The sequence below is a fragment of the Procambarus clarkii genome, chromosome 28 (genome assembly GCF_040958095.1).
Source record: "Procambarus clarkii isolate CNS0578487 chromosome 28, FALCON_Pclarkii_2.0, whole genome shotgun sequence".
NCBI lineage: Eukaryota > Metazoa > Arthropoda > Malacostraca > Decapoda > Cambaridae > Procambarus > Procambarus clarkii.
In genome coordinates, this window is record NC_091177.1 from 5,767,691 (window position 1) to 5,776,649 (window position 8,959).

At 52.8% G+C, this 8,959-nt stretch overlaps 1 protein-coding gene across 9 annotated transcripts in view; it reads right to left on the bottom strand.

Annotated features, from left to right (window-relative positions):
- The window catches only part of Sp1 (transcription factor Sp8), a 159,968-nt gene that overhangs the window by 35,339 nt on the left and 115,670 nt on the right, over window positions 1-8,959 (bottom strand). The window lies entirely within an intron of this gene.

The following is an 8,959-nucleotide window of genomic DNA, read 5'->3' on the forward strand; positions in this document are numbered from 1 at the left end:
GAGAGAGAGAGAGAGAGAGAGAGAGAGAGAGAGAGAGAGAGGGAGAGAGAGAGAGAGAGAGAGAGAGAGAGAGAGAGAGAGAGAGAGAGAGAGAGAGAGAGAGAGAGAGAGAGAGAGAGAGAGATCACATGTGGGAGGGCAGGGGTCTGCGGAGGCTGGTAGCACCCTTAGGCAAAATCTTAATTGGAGGTGTGCACAGGCGGGTGGTGTGATGGTGATGGTAGTGGTCGTGGTGGTACTGGTGGTGGTGTTAGTGGTGGTAGTAGTGGTGACGGTAGTGGTACTGGTGATGATGGTCGTGATGGTGGTGGTGGTGGTGGTAGTGGAAGGGAGTAAGAGTGGTAATGGATGACACCAGCCGTGGTGGGGAAGGGATAGTGGGCTGCGGTAGTTTGGTGGAACAGACCACATCAGATCTTACCTTCCCAGAGCAGAACACCACCGATGACACCCACCAACCTATCCACCCACATAACCCCCTATCCGCCCACCTACCCAGTGGAAAGGACAGGTCACCCCCCCCCCCCACCCCCGTCTCTCTGTAACGACTACAAAGCTTGAGTCGTTACAGATTATAGACACGCACCAATCCTGTGCCAAGTAGGTCCACTACGGGCTCACCATAGCCCGTGCTAATAGGAAGTTGTTCCGAGTAGCTGAATCTATAACAACAACAACAAGATTATAGAGTCATTAGACTCCTCTCGAGTCTACATGTATAGTTGGAGGGTGTACTTACCTATAGTACCTATAAGTACTCCTATAAGTACCTATAAGTTCCTATAAGTACCTATAAGTACTATAAGGAGAGTACCTATAAGTACTATAAGGAGAGTACCTATAAGTACTCTCCTATCAGTGTTTACGGGGGAGAGAGGTCTAGCTCTTTATGCCCCGCCAATTAATTGTACCTGTTGTGTTAATATTAAATTATTCTGACGTTCGAATTCTCTCTGACGAATCGGGCCTTAAAATTGTTAATGAAGATGGCTTCCACGACGTCTTCCCCTCACTGCTTTCTCTTAGTTTGAAGAGGCTTATTCACCTTTTTTGTTCTTCTCCTCAGTATCATATACCTTATGATCTCATCCCCTCTGATCCTTCTATCCTCTAGGGCTCTGAGATTTTGTTCCATTAGTCTATCCTCGTAGTCTAACCCTCTTAGCTCTGGCACCAATCGTGTTATGTTCCAGATTATCTTGAGATGATTTCGGGGCTTTAGCGTCCCCGCGGCCCGGTCCTCGACCAGGCCTCCACCCCCAGGAAGCAGCGCGTGACAGCTGACTAACACCCAGGTACCTATTTTACTGCTAGGTAACAGGGGCATAGGGTGAAAGAAACTCTGCCCACTGTTTCTCGCCGGCGCCTGGGATCGAACCCAGGACCACAGGATCACAAGTCCAGCGTGCTGTCCGCTCGGCCGACCACCTCCATAGAGGTGTTGCGCACCTCTATGTTATTATTCACAACTGGCTTCATGCTTTACAAGACACGGATAGGGGCCTCGTAGCCTGGTGGATAGCGCGCAGGACTCGTAATTCTGTGGCGCGCGTTCGATTCCCGCACGAGGCAGAAACAAATGGGCAAAGTTTCTTTCATCCTGAATGCCCCTGTTACCTAGCAGTAAATAGGTACCTGGGAGTTATTCTGCTGTCACGGGCTGCTTCCTGGGGGTGGAGGCCTGGTCGAGGACCGGGCCGCGGGGACACTAAAAGCCCCGAAATCATCTCAAGATAACCTCAAGATAACCAGGCCGGTGCTACATATTCCAGTATTGGTCTAACACATGTGTGTGTGTGTGTGTGTAGATATTGCCTTGAAAATCTTTATTTAGGTTTCTAAACGATGTTTAATGTTTGCTAGCGTCTCACATGCCGATGTTATCCTGTTTATATGTGTGTCTCTGGTGTTGGAATTATATCCACTCTCAGATGTTTCTCTCTTCCCGATTCCTGTAGCTGCCTTTCCCTTATGGTGTATACGTAAAACATGGTCTCCCCTCTCTCTCTCCCTCGTTCACATCTTCATTACCTTACACGCTTTGGGATTGAATTCCAGCAACCATTTGTGAGTGAATGGGTGAATGAGTGAATATAGAGTGAGGCCGGGATTGAATTCCCAGCAACCATTTTGTGAGTGAATTGGTGAATGAGTGAATATAGAGTGAGGCTGGCCACTCCACAGAGAGAGGAAGAGGTGGGGGGAGGGGGGGGCAAGATGTGGCTGTGTTTCGCCAACCTGTAAGGCGAGGCAGCAGTAATGTCCTCATTTTTATTCACCGGCGGCGTGTCTTGCATAGAAATGTCCTCATTCACCTCCTAAACCAATGTAATACATGAACAAAATTCCTTTGAAATTATACTATAAAACTCATCTGTTTTTTTTTTTTTAGGACTGCAAAAGAGTGATGAGTAACTTTGTTTTAATTAATGTGAGTATATATATATATATATATATATATATATATATATATATATATATATATATATATATATATATATATATATATATATATATATATATATAGCTGTTTCTTTCTTCTTCATAGTTTTTTTAAAGCTTGCCTGTGTATATTTTGCTTTTCTAGGCCTTCTTTTAAGAGTGTTTTAAGTAAGTTTAAAACAGAAACGTCTTTCTTTTCGTACTACGTCTCTTAATATTATTTGTGCTTAAGTTTTATGAAAGATCTCGCACATTAAACCTGTTGTGTGTGTGTGTGTGTGTGTGTGTGTGTGTGTGTGTGTGTGTGTGTGTGTGTGTGTGTGTGTGTGTGTGTGTGTGTGTGTGTGTGTGTGTGTAAACTAAGCTCCTCACACCTTAAGTCTTGACCTTATCTCGTGGTCTATTTTAGTCTCTATTCCCATTGTCATATACTTCATAGTAACACAAAAATCCGTCTGAGTGTTTTGCATTATCCTCAACAGCTCCCAGCTGGGCTATTACCCGCCACCGCAACTCACGCTATCCTGACCGTCTACCGCAAGTCTCTCTCTCTCTCCCCCCCCCCCCTTCCTTGTCGACTTCCTGTAACCGCAGCTTGCCGGGGGAGCGCCGCTCATCGCCCTTGTCGTGGTCGGCTCCCATAATACAGCCGGTTATAGCCATTTCCCCACCAATCAGATAAGCCTCTCAAGACACCCAATTAAACGTCTGCTACCAGAGCAGACCAAATCATTTCTCAATTCGCAGTGCTAACAGTTAATTACAAGAGCCGCTCCCGCCCGCTCTTAACTATGGTCTGGTGGCAGGAGTGGTGGCCGGCCCATCAGGGTGCCCAGGGCGCCATGCAGGTGGGTGAGCGGAAGAGACAGCCAGGGAGGGGGTGAATGATAACCAAAGGGAATGGTAGGGAAGGAAAAGGGGGAGGAGCGAGATTGCTAGATATGGGCAGGAAAGGGCAGACGAAGGGACCCCAGCACGAAATAGGAACAGGAGACCAGGAACAGATATAGCGAATTGTTGTGACATAGATGAATCTATATCATTGATGAAATTATCATAATCCAAACTATACAAATAAATACAAATGTCGTTACGGAAGAACAAGTACGTAAAGGCAGCCATCGTCAGCAGCTCACAAATCTACTTAAACCAACATAGTAAGCAACACCGAGAAGACCACGAGGACTAACCGAAGAAGCGGGAGAATCTGTGCAAGCTGCCCCTTCGCACGAGTTCCAGAGACTGAAAGAAAACGCGGCGCCCGGGTGAGACACACAAATTTGGATTAAAATGAGACTCTCGAGTACATTAAAGCGGAAAATATAAGGCTGTGAACGTCAGCGCCGAGCCCCGCCGCACATATATTCCCCGCCAGACACACCGCTGCAATTCATGCAACACGCCTCGCCCATAACAATCGTGGAAGCCCATCCCTTGCAACATCTCCGTAGGGACCTTCAAATTTCTCTCTTTTTTTTTTAAGAGTCGGCTTTGGCCCACTCCCCTCCCAGAGGACACACACAGACACACACACACACACACACACACACACACACACACACACACACACACACACACACACACACACACACACACACACACACACACACACACACCCTGTTTCTTGGATGATACACTGATCCCACGCTGTGAACTATGTACATAAGTCAATTAAGGTCCCGCAGAGCCTAAACTTGATTTGGTGTGGTGTTGCCAAGTCGTAGGGCAGGCGGGCGGCCGGCCTGGCGCGCTCGCTCAGGTCTTCTTTGTTTAGTATTGGGAGGTATTTGATAGCGACTACAGCCTGCCGCCACTACGGCTACACTGCAGTGTTGTTGTATATGTGGCGCTGTAGCGGGTAGACCCGGGCCGGGTGGAGAGGGGAGGGAGATACGAGCGGGAGATATGATGGAGGGAGAGATGAAGCGGGAACACGCGTGGGCAAGGAGGAGGTCTGAAGGCTCCCTGCTGGGCGCCTAACATCGCTTGTCATAAGGTGCCGCCGCCGCCGTTACGTCTTGCTTCCCTGCCGGCAGGGGGCGCACGCAACCCTCCTCCCCCCTTCCCTTCCCTTCCCGCGACCAGCCAGCCTCCCAACCAGCGTCTCTCATCTCCCCGCTATCTTCCTCACCTGGCCGGCCTCTCTCTCCTCTCCTTCATCTCCCGCTCTCTTGACCAGTTTCCCGCCCTGCGCCTTTCATATTCCGCCTTTGCCTCAGCTCCTCTACCACTGGCCGGCCTCCCAACCTTGTGTTTCTCATCTCCTGCCTTCTGGACTACGCTGGGGAGCCTGCCTTCGGTTCTAGGAACAACACTTTGCTGGACACGGTGGCTAAAGTGTGGTATTGGGCCGCGCCTTCATCGCCCAGTCTATCGTATTACTTTTTCAGGGGCGGAGGTGGGGGGGAATCAGGGCCATATTAAGGATTTGCTGGACCCTGAAGCAGATAAGAATTCAGGCCCTTTTATCATCAAAGTTCCTAAATTCATGCCTGGCTTAGAGCACCTGATAAGGCTTCAGTAATCGGAGCCTCAGACAGGCTTGTAACTGGGTAAACTGCTGGAGTATGAACCTAGATTTTGAGCCCCCTGTGAGCGGAATAGTCGGATCCTGAAGCCAATTATCTATTGTTTAATATACAGGCTTATTGCGGGGGGCAGTTCAGTGGACCTCATCTGTCTTGAGGTAAAGATCCCGTGGGACAAATGCCAGGGTTCGACTCCCATCCATATAAAAGTTACACAAGGGACTTCGATGGAGTCTCTTTATCCCCTCCTTTACGAAGGACCCGAAAAGGGGGCAGCACGGCTCTTATTGTCTCGTGTAACTACATTCTGCCTACCACTCTCATCCCAGGGATACCTTGAGGTTACCTTGAAGTGCTTCCGGGGCTTAGCGTCCCCGCGGCCCGGTCGTCGACCAGGCCTCCTGGTTGCCGGTCTGATCAACCAGGTTGTTGGACGCGGCTGCTCGCAGCCTGACGTATGAGTCACAGCCTGATGGGTGTACTGGGGACACAAATGCTTACATACACTGTGTAAAGGGTGACATTAAACTGAGCGCCATAATATATGTTGTATATATTATATTAAGTCGTCATAGCTTTTATAAATTAATGTATTGAAACATTGCTTCTTGCTTTCCCGTCTTTTCTTCCACCTTCTCTCCCACTTTCTCTCCCTCCCACTTTCTCTCCCTCCCACTTTCTCTCCCTCCCACCTTCTCTCCCTCCCACCTTCTCTCCCTCCCACCTTCTCTCCCTCCCACCTTCTCTCCCTCCCACCTTCTCTCCCTCCCACCTTCTCTCCCTCCCACCTTCTCTCCCTCCCACCTTCTCTCCCTCCCATCTTCTCTCCCTCCCACCTTCTCTCCCTCCCATCTTCTCTCCCTCCCACCTTCTCTCCCTCCCACCTTCTCTCCCTCCCACCTTCTCTCCCTCCCATCTTCTCTCCCTCCCACCTTCTCTCCCTCCCATCTTCTCTCCCTCCCACCTTCTCTCCCTCCCACCTTCTCTCCCTCCCATCTTCTCTCCCTCCCACCTTCTCTCCCTCCCATCTTCTCTCCCTCCCACTTTCTCTCCCTCCCACCTTCTCTCCCTCCCACTTTCTCTCCCTCCCACCTTCTCTCCCTCCCACCTTCTCTCCCTCCCACCTTCTCTCCCTCCCACCTTCTCTCCCTCCCACCTTCTCTCCCTCCCATCTTCTCTCCCTCCCACCTTCTCTCCCTCCCATCTTCTCTCCCTCCCACCTTCTCTCCCTCCCACCTTCTCTCCCTCCCACCTTCTCTCCCTCCCATCTTCTCTCCCTCCCACCTTCTCTCCCTCCCACCTTCTCTCCCTCCCACCTTCTCTCCCTCCCATCTTCTCTCCCTCCCACCTTCTCTCCCTCCCACCTTCTCTCCCTCCCATCTTCTCTCCCTCCCACCTTCTCTCCCTCCCACCTTCTCTCCCTCCCACCTTCTCTCCCTCCCATCTTCTCTCCCTCCCACCTTCTCTCCCTGCCATCTTCTCTCCCTCCCACCTTCTCTCCCTCCCATCTTCTCTCCCTCCCACCTTCTCTCCCTCCCACCTTCTCTCCCTCCCACCTTCTCTCCCTCCCATCTTCTCTCCCTCCCACTTTCTCTCCCTCCCATCTTCTCTCCCTCCCACCTTCTCTCCCTCCCATCTTCTCTCCCTCCCACCTTCTCTCCCTCCCATCTTCTCTCCCTCCCACCTTCTCTCCCTCCCACCTTCTCTCCCTGCCATCTTCTCTCCCTCCCACCTTCTCTCCCTCCCATCTTCTCTCCCTCCCACCTTCTCTCCCTCCCACCTTCTCTCCCTCCCACCTTCTCTCCCTGCCATCTTCTCTCCCTCCCACTTTCTCTCCCTCCCATCTTCTCTCCCTCCCACCTTCTCTCCCTGCCATCTTCTCTCCCTCCCACCTTCTCTCCCTCCCACCTTCTCTCCCTGCCATCTTCTCTCCCTCCCACCTTCTCTCCCTGCCATCTTCTCTCCCTCCCACCTTCTCTCCCTCCCACCTTCTCTCCCTCCCACCTTCTCTCCCTCCCACCTTCTCTCCCTCCCACCTTCTCTCCCTCCCACCTTCTCTCCCTCCCACCTTCTCTCCCTCCCACCTTCTCTCCCTCCCACCTTCTCTCCCTCCCACTTTCTCTCCATCCCATCTTCTCTCCCTCTCACCTTTTCTCGCTCTCTCACCTCCCCTCTTCTCTCCTCTCCCTCCCACCTTCCCTCCCTCCCATCTCCCCTCTTCCCTCCCTCCCTCACTCACTCCCAACAACAAATAAAACAAATGCAAGCCATCTTCAAAATAGAGCGATTAATCTCGGTATTATTAGCCCTCGACACGACACTATCTCCCGCAGAGCGAGATTTACAGTTGTAAACGGATTAATCCGTATTATCTGATCTGTGATAGACGCAGTGTGGCGCTGGGACCCTTGAAGCTATTATTCTCAGCGTGAACTACAAGCACATTATAGCTCTTAATAATCACCAAGTTGTCTTTTATGTATTATATACAATGCATTATGTCTATACGTTTTGCATTTAAATATTTAACTGTGTTTCACCCTAAGCCTTATTGAAATCTAAATGTAAAATGTGGTTGTGAATTGTTTATTTCTATGGTGTGTGTGTGTGTTTGTGTGTGTGTGTGTGTGTGTGTGTGTGTGTGTGTGTGTGTGTGTGTGTGTGTGTGTGTGTGTGTGTTGAAGGTGTAACCGAGGACACCCGGCCTACCAGTCCCCCAGTACACCCGGGCTACCAGTCTCCAGTACACCCGGGCTACCAGTCCCCCAGTACACCCGAGCTAACAGTCCCCCAGTACACCTGGGCTACCAGTCCCCCAGTACACCCGGGCTACCAGTCTCCAGTACACCCGGGCTACCAGTCCCCCAGTACACACGGGCTACCAGTCCCCCAGTACACCCGGCATACCAGTCCCCCAGTACACCCGGGTTACCAGTCCCCTAGTACACCCGGGTTACCAGTCCCCCAGTACACCCGGCCTACCAGTCCCCCAGTACACCCGGGCTACCAGTCCCCCAGTACACCCGGCCTACCAGTCCCCAGTACACCCGGGCTACCAGTCCCCCAGTACACCCGGGCTACTAGTCCCCCAGTACACCCGGCCTACCAGTCCCCCAGTACACCCGGGCTACCAGACCCCCAGTACACCCGGGCTACCAGTCCCCCAGTACACCCGGGCTACCAGTCCCCCAGTACACCCGGCATACCAGTCCTCAGTACACCCGGGCTACCAGTCCCCCAGTACACCCGGGCTACCAGTCCCCCAGTACACCCGGCCTACCAGTCCCCTAGTACACCCGGGCTACCAGACCCCCAGTACACCCAGGCTACCAGTCCCCCAGTACACCCGGGCTACCAGTCCCCCAGTACACCCGGGCTACCAGTCCCCCAGTACACCCGGCCTACCAGTCCCCAGTACACCCGGGCTACCAGTCCCCAAGTACACCCGGGCTACCAGTCCCCAGTACACCCGGGCTAATAGTCTCCCAGTACACCCGGGCTACCAGTCCCCCAGTACACCCGGCCTACCAGTCCCCAGTACACCCGGGCTACCAGTCCCCCAGTACACCCGGGCTACCAGTCCCCCAGTACACCCGGGCTACCAGTCCCCCAGTACACCCGGGCTACCAGTCCCCCAGTACACCCGGCCTACCAGTCCCCCAGTACACCCGGCCTACCAGTCCCCTAGTACACCCGGGCTACCAGACCCCCAGTACACCCGGGCTACCAGTCCCCCAGTACACCCGGGCTACCAGTCCCCCAGTACACCCGGGCTACTAGTCCCCCAGTACACCCGGGCTACCAGTCCCCCAGTACACCCGGGCAACCAGTCCCCCAGTACACCCGGGCTACCAGTCCCCCAGTACACCCGGGCTACCAGTCCCCCAGTACACCCGGGCTACCAGTCTCCCAGTACACCCGGGCAACCAGTCCCCCAGTACACCCGGGCTACCAGTCCCCCAGTACACCCGGGCTACCAGTTCCCCAGT